The sequence below is a fragment of the Acomys minous genome (genome assembly GCF_964271855.1).
Source record: "Acomys minous genome assembly, chromosome: 16".
NCBI classification, from domain to species: domain Eukaryota; kingdom Metazoa; phylum Chordata; class Mammalia; order Rodentia; family Muridae; genus Acomys; species Acomys minous.
Window position 1 is genome coordinate 42,287,120 of NC_140498.1, and position 24,063 is coordinate 42,311,182.

Consider the following 24,063-nt stretch of genomic DNA (forward strand, 5'->3'; position numbering starts at 1 on the left):
GAAGAAAATACTAAGTTAGAAACATCAGTATCTTAGCCGGGTGGTGGTGGCACACGCCTTTAATCCCAGCACTTGGGAGGCAGAGGCAGGCGGATCAATGTGAGTTCAAGGCCAGCCTGGTCTACAAAGTGAGTCCAGGACAGCCAAGGCTACACAGAGAAACCCTGTCTTGAAAAACAAAAACAAAAAAACAAAAAAAAAAAAAAGGAAAAAAGGAAAAAAAGAGAAAAAAGAGAAAGCTGCTCATTTAACAGAATCAGGGGAACAAAAAGGCCTGTCTTAGGCGCTTGGAAGGTAGAGTCCAGAGAATTACCAACACAGTGAAATTGTTCTTAAAAAGACCCAAATGTAGAAATACATAACTGTAATCCAAGTTACTCAGGGGACTGAGACAGAATCGAAAGCTCAAGGATTTGGCCATTTATCAAAATTTAAAAATAATCAAACAGCTTGAGGGAAAGATAAGGCCCAGCAATAGAACACTTGCCTAGCATGTTGAAGGTCCTGGATTAAATTCTCAGAACCCCAAACAACCAAAAACAAGTAAGTGGTTGAATCAATGCGTGCAGCCAATAATAAATGTCTGATAGCAGTTGTAGATTTGTACCAGCCAATAAATCGTACACAAGATGCACCTTCTTTCTCAAATACCCCCCTTTCTTGCCTAGCACAGCATATATAATATATAGTCCCAGCATTTGGGAGGTGACGACAGAAAGATCAAGAGTTCAAAGCCAGGCCAGGTGTGGTAGTACATGCCTTTAATCCCAGTACTCCGGAGGATTGGGAGGCATAGCTTTGTGAGTTCGAGGCCAGCCTGGTCTACATAGAGTTCCAGGACATCAGGGCTACTATACAGAAAAACACTGTCTGAACCACCACCTCCACCATGCCAAAAAAAAAAAAAAAAAAGGAGCTAGGGTGATAATAGCTTAGTCAGTGAAGTGCTTGCTGAGTAAGCATAAAAACTCAAACCCCTAGCACACAAGTTTTAAAAAAAAAAAAAAAAAAGGAGAGTATAGTGTTGTACACTAGTAATCCTAGCACTAGAAAGCATGGGCAAATCTTTCTAAGGCTCACTGGCCAGCCAGCCTAGCTAGTGAGCCTCAAATAGGCCCCTGCTTTAGAAGAGGACAGGGCATGACACCTGAGGTGACCTCGGGTCACACATGCACAAATACATATGCAACACAAATACATACGCAACACACACACACACATGCACAAACATTAACACAAAGTTTCAAAGTAAAACTAAAGCACTCTTAAAACCCTTTTTTTCTTTTGTATTACATTCAGAGGCCCAGAGTCTCTGTACGGACAGAACTGGCATTTGCATCAAAAACTGCTGGCAGATCATCTTGTCATACCTCCTTCTGGCCAGAAGAATGAGCTCTTGTGCTCTAAAGACTCATCACATGAGTTACTGAAGCTATACTACCAACTTCATTTTGTAACTCAGGAAGGCAAAGTTCTGCGAAAGCACTGAGGGGAGGGGGGGAGGAGAGAGAGAGAGAGAGAGAGAGAGAGAGAGAGAGAGAGAGAGAGAGAGGGAGAGAGAGAGAGAGAGGGAGAGAGAGAGAGAGAGAGAGGAAGAGAGAGGGAGAGAGAGAGAGAGAGAGAGAGAGGAAGAGAGAGGGAGAGAGAGAGAGGGAGAGAGAGGGAGAGAGAGAGAATACATATATATGTGCGTGTCTGTCTGTCTCATCACTGTCAACTTAGTGCCTTAGCATAATAAACTTAATAAATATCAGTAGTGCATCAATTATACAAAGCCAATTTTAGCTGGGCAGTGGTAACGCACACCTTTAATCCCAGCACTTGAGAGGCAGAGGCAGGTGAATCCCTGTGAGTTTGAGGCCAGGACAGTCAAAGCTATACTGTCTTTGGGGGGCGAGGGGGAGAAAGAAAGAAAAGAAGAAACACATGTATCAAAATATTACTATTTATACACAAACAGAAGCTGTCTGGTTTAGTGAGAAGAGCACCAGTGGGTCTGGGTTCAAATCACAACAATCACTACCACTGCTGTCTCCCTGACCTCAGCAAGATCAGAGTATACAGGAAGAGTGTCCACAGGATAGTACATGAGGGAACTCAATAATATTAAGCTGTATGTACATCAAGCCTAGCATGTAGTAAGAGCTCAATAAACACCAGTTATTATTATCACAGTGACAGGAAAACTAAGAGCCCAACTTAAGACCATGACTGTCAAGGTCCCAGAACTCATCCCTGTCCAGAGGGCCGAGATACTACTACTATATCTTCTCTGGCTCATCTCTGATAATATTCTCAGCTTGAATGACTTATAGCCATTCTGGAAGAAGTGACGCTTACTTAGCCTTGGAAATCCTTAGCAATTATACAATTATATAATTCAATAATTTATATAATCTATACAAATAATAGTTCTCCAATGATGGGGGGGAGAGCACTTTTATTACCAACTATGCCAGTATATTCGTGCAATGACACAAGTTTCCAAAAGACACTCCACCTTTTCCCCCTAGTGACTGTTAGGAAATAATTAAAGCACCTCTCTCTAAAGTCTTCTATAGTTAAGCTTCTTTTGTGCAGGCATGCTACCATATAATTACTACAGAATACTGATGTTTTAATTCATTTGGTTTGGTTGGTTGGTTTTTAATTTTTGTCAATTTACTTGATTGGCTGGGCTTTTGGTTGTTTTTGTTGTTTTGGTTGTTTGTTTGTTTTGAGACAGGGTTTCTCTGTGTGTAGCCTTGGCTGTCCTGGACTTCTTTTTGTAGACCAGGCTGCCCTTGAATTCACAGAGGTCTTCCTGCTGTGATTAAAGGCGTGCACCACGGCATCCATCCTTATTTTTTTTTCTTAAACAGGGTCTCACAGTATACCTCTGACTGCCCTGGAACTTCTATATAGACCAGGCTGGCCTTGAACTCACAGAAATCCACATGTCTCTGCCTCCCAAGTGCTGAAATTAAAAGTGTGTACCACCATGCCCAATTTTTCATTCTAAATAGTTGTCTGTATAAACAGTCTCATCTCTCCTCAGAGTAACTGCCCTGCTGGAGACTGGCTCCACTGTGGTAGACAGTGGCCTCCTTCCCCAGTCCTCCCGAAAGCAGAGAACAAGTCACTGCCTGCGATTGCCCCTCTTTGCAGAAATGACTGGCCAGGTATATTTCAGTCTTTGATAAGTCATGTTACAGGAGGATCCACCCAGAGGCACTCTAAGGTAAAAACCTGCCTAATAAGTACTTAAAATATTTCCATTACACACACCCTATGATTTGAACAAAAAGAAACCAAGCAAGGTATTTACTGCAATCCACATAATAAAATGCAAAACTTTAGAAAATAGTGTAAATCACAGAGGAAATCTCCAATTTTTAAAATGTGCTTTAAGGGACTGGCAGCAAAAGGGTTTGCTGCCAAGCCTGACAAACTGCATTTGCTCCCCAGAACCCGCATGGTACACACATTAAATGGATAAGTAATGTTTTAAAAATATTAATGCACTTTAAGGTCAGACATAGTAATTGACACTTTACATCTCAGCTGAAAGTTGAAGCCAATCTGTGTTACACACAAAATCCCAGGGTAGCCTGAGTTAGAGAGTAAGGTCCTGTCTCAAAAAATAAAATAAAATAAGCTGTGTGTGGTGGTGCCCACCTTTAATCCCAGCACTGGGGAGGCAGAGGCAGGTGGATTGCCAAAGCCAGGACAGCCAAGGCTACACAGAGAAACACAACAAAACAAAACAAAAATAAAATAAATAAAAAGAAAAGTGTACTTGATATACTTTTCAAGAATTATTTGACTTAGAAAAGATAAAATTGCTGGAGAGATGGCTCAGTGGTTAAGAGCATTGTCTGTTCTTCCAAAAGTCCTGAGTTCAATTCCCAGCAACCACATGGTGGCTCACAGCCACCTATAGTATGATCTAATGTCCTCTTCTGGCCTGCAGGTGTACATGTGGGCAGAATACTATATAAATAATAAATAAATAAATCTTTGAAAATATAAAATCCATTTTATATGATTACTACCAAAATATGAGCATTTTATTGTTCTCTCAGATGTACTTCAAGACCAATGCACTAGTTAACAGGAAAACTTGTTTCACTGAATGCTTTTTAACTTTCCACCTAAAGAATTCAAGACAAGCCTGATGTGGTGACACACACCTTTAGTCCCGGCAGAGGCAGAGGCAAGCAGATACCTTTCAGTTCAAGGCAAGCCTGGTCTACAAAGCAAGTCCAGGACAGCCAGGGCTACACAGAGAAACCCTCTCTTGAAAAAAAAAAAAGAGAGAGAGAGAGAGAGACCTACGTATCTGAATGTTCTTTGTCATGCCCTAAACCTAGAAACACATCCTATGTTTTAATAGTCATAGGGAAATGCCACTCAGATTACTAAAACAACTAAATTTTGCTCATTGTTGTATGTTCACTACCTCCCTAAGCCCTGCACAATAGAGAAAAACCTTTATAAATACAAGGATGGTACAGGGGGCAGCTGTCACAGCAGCAGGCCACCAGATCTTACAGTACATGACCTAGAAGTTCTTACCAGGGTTACCTTAATTGTCTGGGAAAGGGGATAGGAAGAAGGGGTCCGTTATTTTCTGCCAGTGTGGCTGAAAGGACTCAGACCTCCCAGGAAAATAATATAACCAGCTGCCTGCCCACACTACAACTCAACGAATTGCTGGGGAAATATTATCCTGTCAAGAACAGTCCTGGAAGAAGAGGAATGTGGGTGCTCTGCCACAACTGGACCCCTGCAAAAGCAAACACTGAGATCCAGGTGCCTGCCTGGCCATCTCAGACTCTGCAGCCACATACCATCAACATAAGCAAGCAGACCCCAGTGGGATAAGTCTGTAGCTAATAGCTGTGAGTTACAGAACAAGCAGGTAGCAGTATCAACTCAGGAGAAAAAAATGAAGAATATATCCTGAAGTCAAAACAAAATTAGATGTCACAATATAGAATATATATGTGGGCTATTGAGTGTCCAAAACAGGAGATCAATACATTAAGTACAAAAATACTACATTAAACACAGGGACTGTCTCTGTGGTATAGAGACTTTGCCTGGTTTGTGAAAGTCCTTGGGTTCAATTCCCAAAACTACACTGATAATAACAGCAACAGTAAATTAGTGCATAAGAAACTATTATTGGGTGTGGTGTCTTGGATTGTAATCCCAGCACCAGGCAGACTAAAACAGAAGGACTTCTGCAAGTTCCAAACCAGCCTGTGTCTCAGAAAAGCCCTTGTTCGCCTCCCCCGCCCCAAAATTAGGAGGCACAAAAGGATGGAAAATTATCAGCTGAAGGGCCTGAGTATTGAGCCACGTGTGTTATCTAATACCTATAATCCCTCTGCAGAAGTTCAAGGACAGCCTGAGCCAAATTAATAAAGCCATGTCTAAAAGCTATCCAAAAAATGTAATTACTGGACTATGCTAACAAGTGCACGTAGACCACTTAGAGATGTTTACACTGAGCATGTATGTGTGGTTTACATGGTTTTGGAGGAAGCAAGATTGCTCAAGAGGTAAAGGTGCTTTCCATGCAAGCCTGACAATCTGAGCTCAACCCCCAGAATCCACACGAGTGAAAGAGAACCAACTCCAAAGTTGTCCTCTGACTTCTACACATACACATACACACACACACAGCACACTGATAGTTGTAATTACAGATGCAGGTCGGTGAGCTAACTTAGCAGATAAACGCACTTGCTGCCACATCTGATACCTAGGACTTAACATGGTAAAAGGAGAACTGATTTCTACGCGCTGTTCTCTGACTGCAATGTCCATGTACATGCACCCCCACCCCCACCCGTGTCTACATACAAAACAAATGTGATTTTTAAAAAGTAAGTTCTAGCTGGGCATGGTGGCACATACCTTTAATCCCAGCACTTGGGAGGCAGAGGCAGGTGGATCTCTGTGAGTTCCAAGGCTCTGTTACAGGAAGAAACCCTGTCTTGAAACCACCCCACACACAAAATAAATAAATAAATAAATTTATTTTTTAATTTAAAAAGAAACCTGAGGAGCCGGACGTGGTGGTGCATGCCTTTAATCCCAGCACTTGAGAGGCAGAGGCAGGCAGATGGCTATGAGTTCGAGGCCAGCCTGGTCTACAAAGCGAGTTCAGGACAGCCAAGGCTACACAGAGAAACCCTGACTTGATAAAAACAAAACAAAACAAAAAGCACTTAGAAATACCTAGTTAAAGGCTTACTCCACCATACTCAGCTCATAGTACAGGTTTAAGTAAGAGAGAAAAGCCTTTAATCCCAGAACTCAGGAAGAGAGGCAGGCAGATTTCTAAATGCCAGGCCAGCCATGGCTACACAGAAACTCTGTCTCAAAAAACAGAATAACAAACAAAAAAGTGTTAAAATGAGAGGGAAGAAACAGCCAAGGCTGACTAGCTGTGGGAAGGGCAAGTTACTTCAGAGAAACAGAAGGACGTTCATCAAATGTTTGTTTCAACATAGAATGCATTATCCAATTTTTTAATGAATTTTACTTAGTCTTAGCGCATGCACATGTGCCATGTTGTATCTACTATGTGAGGTGTATGTATGCATGCAGAGTATATGTGTATGGACACACTCAATACCTAGCATATGATCTTTTTTATAGAAAATTTCCCCCAATTATCTTAAGACCGCTAGTTCCTAGTCTTTTTTGTTGTTCTTTTGTTTTTTGAGACAGGGTTTCTCTATGTTATCTTGGCCATCTTGGACTTGCTTTGTAGACCAGGCTGGCCTTGAACTCACAGCTATCCACCTGCCTCTGTCTCCCAAGTCCTGGGATTAAAGGTGTGCGCCACTATGCCTGGCTTAATTCCAAGTCTTATACTCCTTTAAAAGGTACTCTTCTTCCCCAAAGTGGGGCTAAGATAAAGAAAGCCAACTCCATAGATATGAGCTCTGATGGAAAATGTAGATTTGCAGAAAGCAGACTGCAATATTTCTTCCCTGGATTACTCTGAACCTGGTCAATTTTTCAAACCTGTATTGCTCTTTTTGTTTTGTTTTTCGAGACAGGGTTTCTTTCTGCAGTTCTGGCTGTCCTGAACTGGCTTTGTAGACCAGGCTGTAGATCTGCCTGCCTCTGAGTGCTGGGATTAAAGGCGTGTGCCACCACACCTAGCTTCCAAACCTGTATTAGTCTTTAAACCCTAAAAAAGACTAGAAGTTTCTGGTCTGGCATTAAAGGCTCTTAAGTGACCGTACCTGGTCTCTACATGCCCAACCACCCTCCTCAACTAACCTTGCAGCAAATTCCTATGTCTTTCCTGTGGAAAGTTCCCCTCACCACCCAGCCTAAAGCATCTAGCTTCAGTTTCCTCAGTCAGAAGCTGATCTAGAGGTTTCTTTATATTCATGGCTTATGTTAGTTTTCCAGGGTTATTCACAGAGGAAAATGGTTGTCATACTGTGGTGTTGTCCCTGGTGATCTAAAGGGACAAGACAGCCTACATACATATAAATAAAAATAAAATATATTTTTGCCAGGAGGTGGAGAGATAACAAAGCACTGATGGGAATGGCAAACTGCCTAGGCATTCACTCAATTCAGTTCCACCAGGCCAAGTACAGCTTTTGCACCAAAGTTATCGCCATGACCTGGCCAACCATACATCTCCAACCCTCACAAATAAACACAATAAGCACTGAAATATTTGTTGGATAAAATAATGACGTAGTGGCACTGAGACTACAGGCTGCAGGCTCCGCCTGACCACCTCCCTGAGGGCAAGACCACATCAGCTGTGTCCATCACCTCAGAAGCCACCAAAAGCTCCTAAATGAGGGTAGCGCAGTAAACAATCCAAAAACAAAACTGATTTTTTGCAAACTATTAAGGTGCTCAAGAGTTCACGCAGCTAGACCGCCACACTTTACATTTGTGCTGTTCCCCGTGCCCAGAAAAGAACAATTTTCCATCTCTTCATCTTCAAGTCACAGCACACATCACTAAATCCAAGAGGCCTCCAAAGACCCTTCAGAGCAAGTTCTGCCCCATCTGGTGTTACAGCCCCCCTCGAGTGTTATAACAGCAAACTGTCCAAGATCTGCCTTCCCCAGCATGAGTATGTCCATGAAGCTGTGCAGAATCTAGGCCTGTCTTGTCACTCTCGATCAACCAGTATGATAGCTATTACCCAGTGGTTAACCCTAAAAAATTAACCTAAGCCATGAGTATTTCTAAAAGTATCCTCCATCTTTAAAAGGACGTTGTCTTTATTTTTTTATTAAAGATTTATTCATTATTTATAAAGTATTCTGCCTGCATGTACGCCTGCCTGCCACAAGAAGGCACCAGATCTCATGGTTATGAGCCACCATGTGGTTGCTGGGAATTGAACTCAGGACCTTTGGAAGAGCAGACGGTGCTCTTAATCTCTGAGCCATCTCTCCAGCCCAAAAGGACTGTCTTTAAATCATAAGCATCTTAAAGAAAACTCTAGACAAATGTGAGAAGCAAATGAGCTTAGAGCTGCACTGTTCAAAACAATGGCCACTAGTTACATGAGGCCATCTCCAAAAATTTAACATTTAGCCAGGCATGGTGGCCTATTCCTGAAATCGCAGCACTTGACAGGTAGAGGCAGAAGAATCAGGAGTTCAAGGCAAACCTCAGCTACATAGTGAGTTCAAGGCAAGCCTGGGCTACTAAAACCCTTGTCCCAAACAAACAAAAGTAAATAAATAACTTAATAGTAAGATCGAACTATTCTTGCATCCAACTCATCATATTTCAAGTACTTGATGGTATATGTGGACTTTCACTCCTACTGAGCAGCACTGACCTCTAAATCACCAACATCATCTCCAGGAAGAGCAATGTCCACACTTGTGGCCGGTGAAAAGCAATCCTTTCCCCACACTTCAGACAACTGACAAGTTGCACAGGGAGCCCAAAACCATTCACTTTCCCAATGCTGCTTTCTATAAAAGGAAGACAACTTTTACAATTTCTCTGCACTCAAGTTTTCCTTTTACTCTGTAAGTTCTAACCCATATCAAGCCTTTGCTCTGAAATTGTAACTAGAAACCAGTTCCGCTCAATTAAAGTTCAATTTCCCAATAAAGAACAGATCGAGCCAAGCGAGGTGGCGCACACCTTTAATCCCAGAGAGACAGAGGAAGGTGGATCTCTGTGAGTTCAAGGCCAGCCTGGTCTACAAAGTGAGTCCAACAAGGCTACACAGAGAAACCCTGTCTAAAAAAAAAAAAAGTAGGGGGGAAAAAAGATCAGGTGGAGTCAAGTAAAGTGAGCCACACAATTGCCCATTTAGTAGAATTTCTGAATCTTAGCTCTCACTTCATTCTTTCTACAGACTGGAGCTGAAACTGCATTAGAGCAGGGTATTGAAGTGAAGCAGAAAAAGGCACAATTCCCTATACTGTCCTAGTGAGACGCTACGTGGGTTTAGGTCTGGGTCAAGCCTTCATCCCCTTATCAATCACGCCAATCCTCACCGGCCCCAGGATTAATACCTGCTATTCTCTTAATTAATTAAACAATAATGGCTGCCTCAAATGGCTATATGCCAAGCTCCATAACAGCCTAATATACACAAAGCTAATCAAACTGAACAAAAGTAGAATGCCATGAGGGAAAACTCCCTTTTAGAGACCTGACTCACTCCCTTTGTCCCCAAGGCTCCCACATGTGAAGCCTCTGGCCCCAGTCACAGAGCTGCTGAGTTGGGAGCTAAACTTCCATGTCCACTCTGAGCCCAAGCCAGGGCTCCCTCCTGAGCACACACGGCTGGCTCCCAGTATAAAAAGCTCTGACATTTCCTTCAACTCTGAGTCATGCTTAGAAGGTTCTACTTTTAATCAGGTGACAAATACTCAAAATATTTTAATCCAAAAGAACTGGGTCAAGCTTTCATAGTCCATAACTATCCACACAATCCCTATTTGTTGATAGATTTCTATAGCTCCTGAATATCATTCAACTCATAATCAAACACCAAAATCTATTAAATTCTATTTAAATGTTACCCAGCCTTCTCCATGGGTTACCATAAAGAACAACCCAAATTTCTATTTCACTTGCTAACTATAAAGTTAAAACATGCAAGGGGAGGCTGGCAAGTGACTCAGCAAGGCACCTGAAGCCAAACCTGGTAACTAACCTCAGTTCAATCCATGGGACCATGTAATAGAGGAAGAAAAGGCTCCCCTGTGTCCTTTGACCTCCACACAAGTGTCATGGCACACATGCACCCACACACACCCACAACTCTATACACACAAAGTAATCAAATAAGTAAACACATATAGATGATAGTGAAAAACAAAAAACTATTTAAGAAAGGAGGAAGCTTTTCTATTATAAAAATAATTGATAACCGGGCATGGTGGCGCACGCCTTTAATCCCAGTACTCGGGAGGCAGAGGCAGGTGGATCGCTGTGAGTTCGAGGCCAGCCTGGTCTACAAAGTGAGTCCAGGATGGCCAAGGCTACACAGAGAAACCCTGTCTTGAAAAACTAATAATAATAATAATAATAATAATAATAATAATAATAATAATAATAGCCTCATTAAGCAGACCATGCTCTGAATTACAACTTGTTAGAATGTAGATGTTATTGTTAAAATTAAGAGATTCCCAGATGGGACATTTGAGAGATGGAAGAAAGGCTTTTTGTTTTGTTTTGTTTTGTTTTGTTTTTTGGGCTTTTTTTTGGGGGGGGGGGTTGTTTTGTTTGCTTGTGTAGTTGGTTTGGTTTTCATTGAGACAGGGTTTCCTGGCTGTCCTGGACTTGCTTTGCGGACCAGGCTAAAGGCACAGCAATCAGCCTACTCTGTTTCCCAAGTACTGGGATTAAGGTGTACACCACCACACCTGACAAGGAAAGATTTTCACTGCTACGTTTTACTATTCTTAGCAATGCTTCAATTAAATATTCTTCTGAATTACTAGAAACAAAATAGGAGAGGAAATGTTACTACAGATAATATTCAAGTATTTCTTAACAATAAGTTTTAATCGGAAGTCAACTTTTAGACACAGAATTCAAAAATATACCACGCCTATAATCTCAGCACACTGGAAGGCAGAGGCAGGTGGATCTCTCTGAGATGGAGGCCAGCCTGGTCTACAAAGCAAGTCCAAAACAGCCAGGGCTACACAGAGAAACCCTGTCTTGGTGTGGAGTGGGGGTGGCGGGTGGAGGGAGCTTACTACATAAAGAACTAGAAAACACACTAACAGTTTTTCAAAGACAGCAGCAGTCCTTCTTTATATTATTTGGAGACTTGTAAAAGGACACGCACTTTGCTTACTTCCAAGGCTTGTACACCTCTGTGTGTATAAGTATCCTGGGTCACGGCCATTCAAGAAGGTCCAAGCTCATCAGCAAGCCTAGGAGCACCCAAGCAGGACCCTGAGAGGACTGCCCTGGAGAAGTAGAACACGCCAAAGCTCCATAGCTAATAGCTTTCAGTACAGTGCTTCACATTTCAGCATCAAAGTCAAAGCTTTCCTCTGAAGGCTAAGCTTGAGACTAACAGGAAGGTGTGACCCCTTTCCCAGTTAAAGCAAGAGTTGTGGACAGGACAGGGCAGATCTGATAAACATGTTCCAAGAAGCAAGGGGGAGAGGGCCATCCCCAACCTCAAATTGTACTACAGAGCTATAGTAATAAAAATAGCACGATAACTGACACAAAAACAGACATGGTCATCAATGGATTCTAATTGAAGGCCCAGACATAAATCCATATACTGATAGACACCTGCTTTTTCACAAAGGAGGAGAAATAACCCTGGAAAAGACAGAATCTTTAACAAATGGTGCTGGTCAAACTGGATGGCCTGCACGTAGAAGAATCCAAGTAGTTCCACATCTACCACCCTGCACAGAGTTGAGCTGCACGTGCATTAAAGCCTTTAACATAAAACCACATACACACGGAACCTGACAGAAGACAAAGTGGAAACAGCCCTGAACCAGTCAGCCCAGGGAAAGACTTTCCAAACAGAGCACCATTAGCACACACAACAAGGTCAACAATTAATAAATGAGATCTAATGAAACTGAAAAGCTTCTGCATGACAAAAGACACTATCATCCAGACAAAGTGGCAGCCTACAGAATGGGTAAAGATTTCTACCAACTACACATCCCATAGAGGGCTAATATTAAAAAAAAATTTATATAGATAGATTAAACAAAAGAATCCAATTAAAAATTGGGTACAGCTCTAAACAAAGAATTCTCAAAAGAAATTCAGATGGCTGAGTAGCACTTAAAGAAATATTCAACATCTATAGTCATCAGAGAAATGCAAATCAGTACTGACGTTTCATTTTACACCTAACAGAATGGCCAAGATCAATCAATAAAATAAGTGACAGGTCATGGTGGCAAGGATGTTGAGTAAAGGGAAACATTCATCCACTGCTGATGAGACTACAAACTTGTACAACCACTATGGAAACCAGTGTGGTGGGTCTTCAGGAAAATGGGAATCGACTGACTTCAAGATTCAGCTGTACCACTCTTGGGCATATACCCGAAGGATGCTTCATCCTACCACAAAGGCACTTGCTCAACCATGTTCATTACTGCTCTATCCATAGTGGCCAGAAACTGCAAGCAGCCTAGATGCCGATCAACAGATGAATGGATAAAGAAAAGGTGGCACATTTACACAATAGACTATTATTACTCAACTATTTAAACATAAAATAGAATCATGAACTTTGCAAGGAAATGGATGGAACTAGAAAATCCATCCTGAGTGAGGTAATCCAGACCCAGAAAGACAAATATAGTATGTATTCACTTATATGTGGCTATTAGCTAGCCACTAGGTCAGTGATAACCAAACTACAATCCACAGAATGACAGGCATTCAGTACAGTAAGGGGTTGGGGGGACAAAAAGATCTCCCTAGGAAAGGGATATAGAATACATGGCTAGGGATGGATGGGGAGGGGGGCTGGAAAGGAGAGAAGACAGGATGAGGGAGGGAATAAAGGGAGAGAAAATTAAATTAAGGACCATTTGAGGGGAAGTGTGGTGACCTAATACAGGAGAGGCATATATTTACATTTATTTATACATACACACACACATACAAACTAAATAAATAAAATGAAAAGATGGGGGAGACAGAGTCATCAAATGAAGCTTCTAGTACCAGGAATGGGTTATATCTAATTGAATTGCTGGCCAAAGGAGTTTCATGAGAACCCCCAAATGCAGGCTATTGCCAAAACTATAGGTTGCTCTCCACAAACTGACTGCAAGGTTCTATCGCTGAAGACAACACCTACACAACTCACTGAACATGGAGAAGTTGAGAGGGTACCCTACATGTTAGTAGTAAATACCAACTCAGCCACAAACCTTTTGAGCTACAATGTTGTCCTGCCTGCATGCTATGCTAGCGCAAAGCTTGTGGGAGTAACCAACCAGTATCTAATTTGACTTCAGATCCACTCCACAAGATAAAACCCATGACACTACTTTGGTGATGAAGAAGCTGAGACTAGATAGTCCAGGGACCCTGAGTAAAATCAAATACCACTGTTCTACTAAAAGAGCGTAGCAATGAAATGACGCCTAGTGACACTCTGCTACACTCCTAGTTCAGAGCCCTGCTCAGCCCTCGTCAGAGAAGCTTCCCCCTGCAGCAGATGGGAACAACACAGAGGCCCACAACCAAACACTATGCAGAGCGAGAGACCTTGGAACACTCAGCCCTAAATGGGATCAGGCCTCAGAAAACCCTGTGAAAGAGGACTCAGAGAGAGTGTAAGAGCCGGAGAGGGTGGAGGGTCCCAAACAAGACCCTCTAAATCTACAGTATCACTGCACATATGAACACACAGTGACTGAGGCACCATGCACAGGGCCTGCACTAGTCTTTTGGATACATACATACATACATACATACATACATACATACATACATACATTATAGCTTCCACTTTAGTGCTTTTATGGGATTTCTGAGTGTGCAAACAAAAGGGTCTGCTTTCTTAAGCTTTTTCTTGGGCTCTTTTCCTTTTGTCCTACAGTCTGATGTGTTAGTTTTCGTTGGATCTTATAATTTTTTTTGGGGGGGTGGGTTTCAAACAGGATCTCTGTGTGTAGCCTTGGCTGTCCTACACTCATTTTGTAGACCAGGCTAGCCTTGAACACACAGCTATCCACCTGCCTCTGCCTCCCAAGTGCTAGGATTAAAGAAGTGCACCACCATGCCCAGCTTTGATCTTGTATTTCTTATTATCCCTTAGAAGCCTGTTTTGTTTTCTAATGAGACAGAAAGGAGGGTGGGTCCAGATGACCAGGGAGTGAAGGAACAGAGGTAGAGGGAAGAGAAACTATAATCAGGATATAAGGAGAGGGAGAAACACTATTTTCAATAACAGGAGGAAAAAGAATTAGTAAAGGGGCCACACACCTTTAATCCCAGCACTTGGAAGTCAGAGACAAGTGGATCTCTGTAAGTTCAAGGCCACCCTGGCCTCTTAATAATATAACATATTAAAATATAGTAAATTTTAGGATAGCCAGGGCGACACAGAAACTCTGTCTCAAAAACAAAAACACAAAAACTAAGAATGAGTGAAGGGCAAGGGTACATGTTAACAACACCAGATTACATCAGAGGACAGAGGGCATGCCGAGGAGAAGGCTTCTGAGAGACATCTGGAAATAAACAGGAGTTATACAAGAGCTATCTATGTGTACTGTGATACCCAGGAAAAAAGACCTGCATGGCCAGGGTCCTGTCTCCAGCCCTGAAGACTAGGGAAAGAGCTGGGCTTCCTCAATTGACAGATTAGCACTGTGGTACAGCAGGAAGGCCAGGAAAGCAAGACTTAAGAAGACCCACCTAACCCAGGCGGAATCCCAGCTCCCTGGGATTTGACACATTGAGGCACTAAGAACAATAGGAAGTAAATACATCCTCTTTGGGTCACTCTCTTGCCCATTTTTACTTAATTGCATTTTGTATTCTTTTCTTAGTTTTGCTTCATTGTTTGACTGAACAATTTTAAACCACTGAAAGCCATCAAGTAACCAAGTAATCCCAGCACTCCAGAGGCAGAGGCAGGCAGATCACTGTGAGTTTGAGGCCAGCCTGATCTACAAAGACGAGTCCAGGACAGCCAAGATAAGATAGAGGAAAGAGATTTGAGGGCTGGAGAGGTGGCTCGGAGGTTAAGAGCACCATCTGCTCTTCCAGAGGTTCTGAGTTCAATTCCCAGCAACCACATGGTGGCTTATAACCATCTCTAGTGGGATCTGATGTCCTCTTCTGGTGTGCAGGTGTACGTACAGATAGTGCACTCATATAATAAATAAATCTTTTTAAAAAGGGGGGGAGGGCTGGAGAGACAGATGGCTCAGGGGTTAAGGGTACTGACTGCTCTTCTGGTCTCTACACAGAGGTCCTGACTTCGATTGCCAGCAACCACATGGTGGCTCACAACCATCTATAATGTGATCTTCTGACATGCAGGTGTACACGCAGGCAAAGCGCTATATACATATAATAAATAAATAATTTTAAAAAAGGAAAGCTGGGCAGTGATGGTGCATGCCTTTAATCCCAGCACTCGGGAGGCAGAGGAAGGTGGATCGCTGTGAGTTCAAGGCCAGCCTGGTCTACAAAGCGAGTCCAGGACAGCCAAAAAAAAAAAAAAAAGAGGAAACCCTGTCTCAAAAAGAAAAGAAAAGAAAGTCCCCCATACAGCGATAATGCCTAACAGGTATCTCCAACTGAATTTTAAGGCACACAGTGGGTAAAGAACAGAAGAGAATCACACATGCAAGACTTAAGAAGCCCATGAAATGTGTTTCAAAAGTATCACGAGTTTACAGAACACATAAATTTTTAAAGTTTTACATTTTCATAGCTATGATGTTTCCAGTGAAGGGGCTAGAGAGAGAGCTCAGCAGACTGTTCTTCCAAAGGACCTGCGTTCAATTCTCAGCACCCACAGGGCAGCTAACAACCATCTGTAACTCCAGTTCCAGGGGATTTGATGGCCTCTTCTGGCTTCCAAGGGTAATACACAAATTGGTACAGGAAAAACACACGAAATATAAACAAATATAATATAACCATCATCCATTTTACAGATGAGAAAACTGAGGTTAGAGAGTAGAAACCTGGCCAGAGCTCAACAGCTAGGTTACCGACGGTGAGAACATCTAGATGTAACTCTTGAAAGAGAAACAGAGAGAAGGATAGGAGACCCAAAGAATGGATCAAGCAGTGGAAAAGCAAAATCTTAGGAGAAAACTATGAGCATTTTTCAAAGACAAAAACTGTACATTCTTTCACTTTTTGTCTTAAGCATCTCCTAAGGACCTACTACTGTGCAAGTAAGCTTCCTTGTGCTGTGCTCAGTACCAGCAGGGCAATTGTGGGAAATCTATACCAGCTCCAACAGAGATACTCACCATCCAGTTTCACAGAAAAGTGAGGCAGTTGAGGACCTGAAGTGACAAAGAAGCAGGGAAAAGAATGCTGTGGCCTACTCAGGTCAGCAAAAAGCAAAATGGCCAACAAAAGAACAAAGCTACCTTATGAAGTTACCTGGCTTTCTGTTAAACTTACCTGATTTTAATATAGTATGTAAAGCTATTACAGAAAAAAGAAAAAGGAAAAAAAAGCCACTCAAGAGAAAGCCTCCTAGCCGGGCGGTGGTAGTGCACGCCTTTAATCCCAGCACTTGAGAGGCAGAGGCAGGCAGATCTTTGTGAGTTCGAGGCCAGCCTGGTCTACAAAGTGAGTCCAGGACAGCCAAATATACACAGAGAAACTCTGTGTCAGAAAAAACTGAGACGGAGAGAGAGAGACAGACAGACAGAGACAGAGACAGACTCTCCTACTGTGAAGTGCTCATCCTACCCTACCTAATAGTCACTGTCCAGGCCAGGGGCAAAAGTCTTAGAAAGCTTATGCTACCGCTAGGACAGCCACAGCCAATCACTACTCCAAACTGGTCCTAACACCAAGAGTACCATGCGACTCAGATCAAGCTGTGGCTCAAGGGAAACTTCTCTGGATGCCAGTTTTCACACTGAAGTTTAAGAGGAGACAGCCATCTCCACATACTATCTGTGGCTGAGTTCTTGACAAAATCACAAAGTAGAATGGTTAGAGCAAGAGAACAGAAATATGTCCTCTCTGGCCCTTTACAGAAGTTTACCAATCCAGGTATTACATAAAGGGGTGGGGTATACTCCTGGTGCTAGTGAGCTGTAGGAATGATGCAAAATCATTTTAATTTTTAATGTTCACAGTACCTACCAGGAAAAGCTCTGAGAGGTCTAGTCCTGGCTGTCCTGGACTCCAACTCACAGAGATCTGCCTGCCTCTGCCTCCCAAATTCTGGAATTAAAGGCATGTGCCACCACGCCTAGCAAAAAAAAATTTTTTTTTTAATTTTTGTTTTGCTGGTTTTGAGACAGGGTTTCTCTATGTAGCCCTGGCTGTCCTAGAAGTCACTCTGGAGACCAGGTTGGCCACCGAGACAACTCTCCAATTCTAGCCTTTCTTTCAAGAAAACAACTTTAGCCAGGTGTGGTGGCACACACCTTTAATTCCAGCACTTGGGAGACAGAGGCAGGAGGATCTCTGTGAGTTCGAGGCCAGACTGGTCTACATACAAAGCAAGTTCAGGACAGCCAAGGTGACAGAGAAATTTGTCTCAAAAACACAAAAAGAAAGAATGAACACACCTTCTAATTTCTTAACTATATTCCAAGTGTTGACCTGAGTAAGATAGAGAGGTAACACCCTCACTAATGGAACCCTGAGAACTTAAGTAACAAGCTTTCCTAATCTTTACAAACCCACAATAAGATGATACTTCACCTTAACAAAGGAAGGCCTATTAGTCACCCCATCTTAAACTACTTTATTTTCAAACATGAAGTAGAAATATTGTAAATCAGCATTTGCAGAGACCTAAGTAAATGGGGCACCCTGAAAGCCGACCACAATGGCAGAAATTAAAGGTGTAGACCTCTGACTTACAACCTAAGCATCAATTTCCAAATGCAGAAATAAAGCCTCAGTTCCTTTCTAAGCCATTTTCAGTGGTGGTATTTAATGCCAGCACTCAGAAGGCAGAGGCTGGCAGATGAATGTGATCTACAAAGCCAGTACAGCTAAGGCTACACAGAGAAATCCTGTCTTGAAAAAACAACAAAACAAAAGTTACCGAATCAAGCTGGGGCACAGTTGAGCATATCTGTAATCCCAGCAACGCAGGAGGTAGCAACAGAAGCATCAGGAATTCATGGCCAGTCTGAACTACATGATATCCTGTCTCAACAAAAAGTGACAGTCATTGCAGAACCTCCCAACCTTTTGATTTACCACTATGGCACCACTGACAGCACCTTCTCTGAGGAGCTACCAGTGCAACTCAAAAGGTTGTACTTTCATGGCAAGATACAGTCATGAAAAGCCCTACATCTATGAAAACTTGTACTCCTATTTAGAAAAGACAATAATAATAAAGTAAAAAAAGAACCATAAATTATAAATTTTCTAAAAAAGGACAGCTGGGGGTGGGGGGTGGGGCGGGGGACCAGAGACAGAGAAATTAAGACCTGCTTTGTAGCACAAGCTTGCCCAGAACTCATAATGTTCCCTAGGTTAGCCCCCTCCTGTTTTAGACTACAAAGTGCTGGAATTACAGTTGTACATCACAGGCCTACACAGGCCTTTTTTTTTTTTTAAGATGTATTTATTTATTATTTATACAGTATTCTTCCCACGTGTGCCTACATGCCAGAAGAGGGCACCAAATTATAGATGGTAATGAGCCACCATGTGGTTACTGGGAATAAGACTCAGGACCTTTGGAAGAGGACAGTGCTCTTAACCACTGCGCCATCTTTCCAGGCCCCTATACAGGTCTTTAATTCACTAGTTCAAGTTGATGCTACTGAAACCTGGCAAATATCACTCAATGAGTCAAGTTTTAAAAAAATTACACACCACACACACACACAGCGTCGGGAGGTAGTGATGCAGGCTTTAATCCCAGCACTTGGGAGGCAGAGGCAGAGGCAGAGGCAGGTGGATCTCTGAGTTCAAGGCTAGCCTGGTCTACAAAAAGAACTTGCTAAAATTGGCTTTGTATAATTGATGCACTACTGATAGATAGAGCTGTTACACAGAGAAACTCTGTCTAGGAAAAAAAATATTGTGCCCGCATGGATACTGTGCAGAATGTGCAGTATCTACAGAGTCCATATCCTCTGGAACTGGAGTTACAGATAGTTGTGAGCTGCCATGTGGGTGCTGAAAATTGAACCAGGGTCCAAATTCATAAAATAAATTGCTAGGATACCCTTTTAAAAAAAATACACGTATTTATTGTGTGTGTGCATGCATGTACATGCACTTACATGGTCATGCATGTGTCATGACCTATGTATGAAGATCAGAGGACAGCTTGCAGGAGTCACAGTCTATCCTTCCACTGTGTGCAATATTGCAATCAAAATCAAATTCTGGGGCTTGGGGGCAAGTGCCTTTACAGGCTGAGCCATCTTACCTGAATCTCTGACTTTTTTTTTTTTTTTTAAACAATCTAGATGTGGTTCTAACTATTGCTCTGGAGACCATACCCCTTAAGGTACTGGTCCTCATCTAGAAAACAGCAATTATTGTATCTTCTCTTCATCTGCTGCTGAGATGGCTCAGAGAAGAGTATTGTGACACATAAAGGACTGAACACAATGAAGATTTGCACTCAGTAGTAAAAGATGCGTATTTATTTACCACAAGCTTTCTTTCTTTTTTTGTTTTTTGGTTTTTGAGACAGGATTTTTCTGTGTAGCCTTGGCTGTCCTGGACTAACTTTGTAGACTAGGCTGGCCTCGAACTCAGAGCAATTGGTCTGCCTCTGCCTCCAGGTGCTGGGATTAAAGGCCTAACCACCACCACAAGCTTTCTTTAAAAATACCTTTTTTTTTTTTTTTTTTTTTTTGGTTTTTTGAGATAAGGTCTCTCTGTGTTAGCCTTGGCTCTCCTGGACTCACTTTGTAGACCAGGCTGGCCTCGAACTCACAGCGATCCGCCTGCCTCTGCCTCCCGAGTGCTGAGATTATAGGCGTGCGCCACCACACCCGGCTAAAAATACTTTTATACTGAATTTAAAGAGATTTATAGATACTCAGAAAGCGGAGGCAGGAGGTTCACTAGAGTCTAAGAATTGAGGGCTGGCCTGGACAACATAGGAAAATTATGCCTCTTGAAAAGTTAACTTTTTGCTAGTAACCACAGAGCATTTCTGTAATCCCAGCCAAAACTCAGGCTGAGGCTGGAGAATAACAAGTTCAAGGCCAGCCAATTTGATGTTAGTCTTGGGTACGTATATAATAAAAAGTGGGTTTTTCTTTATTTTGGGATTTTTTTTTTTTTTTTTTTTTTAGTTTTTCAGAGACAGGGTTTCTCTGTTTAGCCAGCCTGGTGTTTTGTTTTGTTTTGTTTTGAAGGCATAGGCATTACAAAATACCACCACAATGGTTTAGGCTAAAATATACCTGTGTTCAATTTTCAAAAAACAAATTTAAAACTTTAAAATTTTTATTTTGTGTGTATGAGAGAAAGATGAAAGTGTCTCTGGTAGATGGTGGCACACGCCTTTAATTTCAGCACTTGGGAAGCAGAGGCAGGCAGATCGCTGTGAGTTCGAGGCCAGCCTGGTCTACAAAGGGAGTACAGGACAGCCAGGATGACACCGAGAAACCCTGTCTCAAAAAAAGCAAAAAGTGTCATGTCATACTTAAAGGTCAAAAGACAACTTTGTGGAATCAGTTCTCTCCTTCCACCTTTATATGGGTTCTGAAGACCGAACTCAGGTCACTAGGCTTACACGGCAAGCACCTTTCTTTTCCCCCTAAGCCATCTTGCTGGCCTTACACTTTTTTGCTTGGTTGGCTGGGTTTTATTTGAGCTAGGACTTGGCTTTGTAGACCAGGTCAGCCTCGAACTCACAGATAATCTGCCTGCCCCTGCCTCCCTGAGTGCTGGGATTAAAGGCATGTGCCACCACTCCAGGCTGGCCCTAACATTTTTAAAATGGTTTATTTGTTACACACAAATTTTACCATAAAGTTTCCCAGATCACTAAGTGTGATAGTGTACACCTACAATACTAATATTTAAAAGGCTAAAGCAGGAGAATCCAGAGTTCACAGCCAGTTTGGGGTACACATCAAATTCGAAGCCAGTCTGAACTAATAATCAGCAATACTCTACCTCAAAAAACAAACAGCCGGGAGGTGGCGCACACCTTTAATCCCAGCACTTGGAAGGCAGAAGCAGGTGGATCTCTGAGTTCCAGGCCACTCTGGTCTACAGAGCAAGTTCTAGGACAGCCAGAGCTAGAGAGAAAATCCTGTCTCAAAAAAAAAAAAAAAAGCAAACAACAACAAAAACCTTAACAATTTTCATGAATGTATAAACTGCCAAAAAACAAAAAACAAAAGCCTAATATTTGCCTGAGTATATTTCTCCTACACTGTTCCGTCATGAATCTCTGGTGTTAAAAGATACTAGAATGTGCTATTTTAACTTGGACATAAGAGAAAGTTTCCAAAACACAACCAGCAAAATATTGGTAATACAAAGCCCCCTTTTCTTACAAAATGCTTAACGCTTCAACACAGTATAAGAAAACAATACTGATACCATCTGACTCTGTGCCACTCAGAACTACCTATAGTGGGGTGAAGAGCAGTTTCTCCGTGCACTTGCTACCCTTCCTCCAGGAACCTTCCCTCTTCCTTGATGTGCTCTGCCCCATCTTAAGTGACAAAGGCGTTGATCACTCAGATGCTGCCTGGCCCCTAGTGGAGTGGTGTATGCATGCATGGCCACTCCCCTTGGTGAACTCCAAGGACTGCAGTGGCCTGGTAGGCTCCTCAACATCAAGAGTGCCTGGGATACACTCTCTTTCCACCCACTACCATCCCTAGAAACACAGCTAAAATGCACTTGATGGTTTCACAAGACAGTCCCCAAAGATATAGCCTGTATCACAACAGTTCAGATAGCCGCTGCTCCTCAAGTGTCTAGAGCTCTGTTCTTCTCCTTCCATCCCCTCCCTCAAATATGATCTTGTGCTCAGAACACACTTTTTGCCCACTGTAGCCTAATTTTCTCCTGGAGGCTTGAAACACAACTCACAAAAACAAGATTCAATTTCTCAATGTTATCCTTCTATGTCCCGGCTGTCACTTCTTTAAATATATTTAACATAAATACTTCAGCCATTTGTTTAATTTGCATCTTTAAGATCTGTCTATCTTGTTACTGGATCTTAGACTGTTACTCTTGACAATGTTTCACCTTGTTAAATGTGTTCACAGCCCACCCTACAATGTGATGGTGCATTTCATATAACCAAAGACTCAATATGACTGGCATTTTATTCTTTTAATCATTTAAATCAGAATCATTAGAAACTATTACTTTTTGTTTCATACATTTAGAAATATGAAAGGACTTTTGTGCTTTTCCTGGATAAAAGTTGGAAAGGGGGCAAAGTGGTTAATTGTGGAAAACCCTTTTTGATAAGTTCTGCTCTGATTAGCAGCACATTAAGTAAATATCTAACCATCCACTAACATAAACTCCACCAAAACGAAACAAAAAAGCCATCGTTTGGGTTCCATCTTGTTAACAGCTGGATGTATAAAATACTATGGGTCTTTTTGTTGCCCGATTATTAATTTGCCCAACTTTTAAGAAAGGAAAAAAAAAAACTACAATAACTTCACTGAGTAACAGCAAAGCTGCAAAGTCTCCAGGTTACCAGTGTCGGAGGAAACAAGCTCCAGGACTAAACTTGCCTGCTGTGATCTACACTTCACATTACAGTCTTCTGCCTTAAACACGGCAAGATTACCAAAGCAAGCAGGCTCTATTCTGCACGACGGCACTTAAACCATTGTTTCCACATTTCTCGTGTCAATAAGTACACTTTTATAAGAATAAAAGTCAAACTCAAAACTTGTCATTTAAAAAGTAAAGTACCATTAGAGACTTTTCTCTATCTGCAAAGCACTTACTCCTTCCCTCTACTGAACAAAATTTAAGGCAACAGAAATCTCCTGAGAGTTATAGAGGACACTCATCTCTCATTTCTACATTAACTAATATTACACATCTCCTTTCATGACTGGATTCCAGGAACAGTATTTAAATTAAAGCCACAAAATCCAAGTTTTGTTTCAACAGTAGAAATTTTTTTAGTACACAATAAAGTCACGGAAAAGAGTTCCAGGACTTGAACATCTGTGTCTAGCACCAATCTGCAGGCAGCAACGTAATTTGATTTGGACCCATTCATCAGAAACTGACTTTCAGATGCCGCCACTACAAGAACACGGTACTGGAGAAATGCTAGTTGCGCTGAGCCGGCATTGTTCGCAGTAGCGCACAAGTTTTTAATAGGAAGGAGAGCTTAAAAGAGGAAATACAAATAATTAATTGGCAATGTTACCATAGAACTGTCCAGGACAACTCTAAACTACAGAATGAACAGAAAACTCTTGGGTATCTGATACGATCACCTAAGAAAGTTTGCAAGGAAGCTATTTAGTGAGTCCGGAGGAAGAATTTAGATTGCTACTTTTTTTTCTGGGGGGGGGAACCCCTACAGCCCTTAATTTTTAAATTTTACATCTCCACTAAAAAGCAGACTGGAGCCCACATGGACTTTAAAGCATGCTAGCTTCTTTTAAGGTTATGTACGTAAATGAAAGACACCACAGCAACTTTGATGACATCTCGCAAATGAAGTTTGGGGTTTGGGGGGTGGGGGAAGTAGGTGATCAAAAAAAGAAAAACGAATCAAGAGTTTCAAAATAACCACTAAGCGTTTTCCCAAGCAACACATTCCAAGAAACTTCTCAGTTGCAACTCAGAAGCCGGCGGGCAGCAGTGTCCGCGACTGCACCGCCTGGAGTGGGGGGTTCCGATCCTGAAAGCACTCATTACCTCTCAGTGGCATTCTCTCCCTCCACA

General features: G+C 42.1%; 1 protein-coding gene across 7 annotated transcripts in view; it reads right to left on the reverse strand.

Annotated features, from left to right (window-relative positions):
- Positions 1-24,063, reverse strand: part of CREBBP (CREB binding lysine acetyltransferase) — a 149,559-nt gene that overhangs the window by 108,483 nt on the left and 17,013 nt on the right. The window lies entirely within an intron of this gene.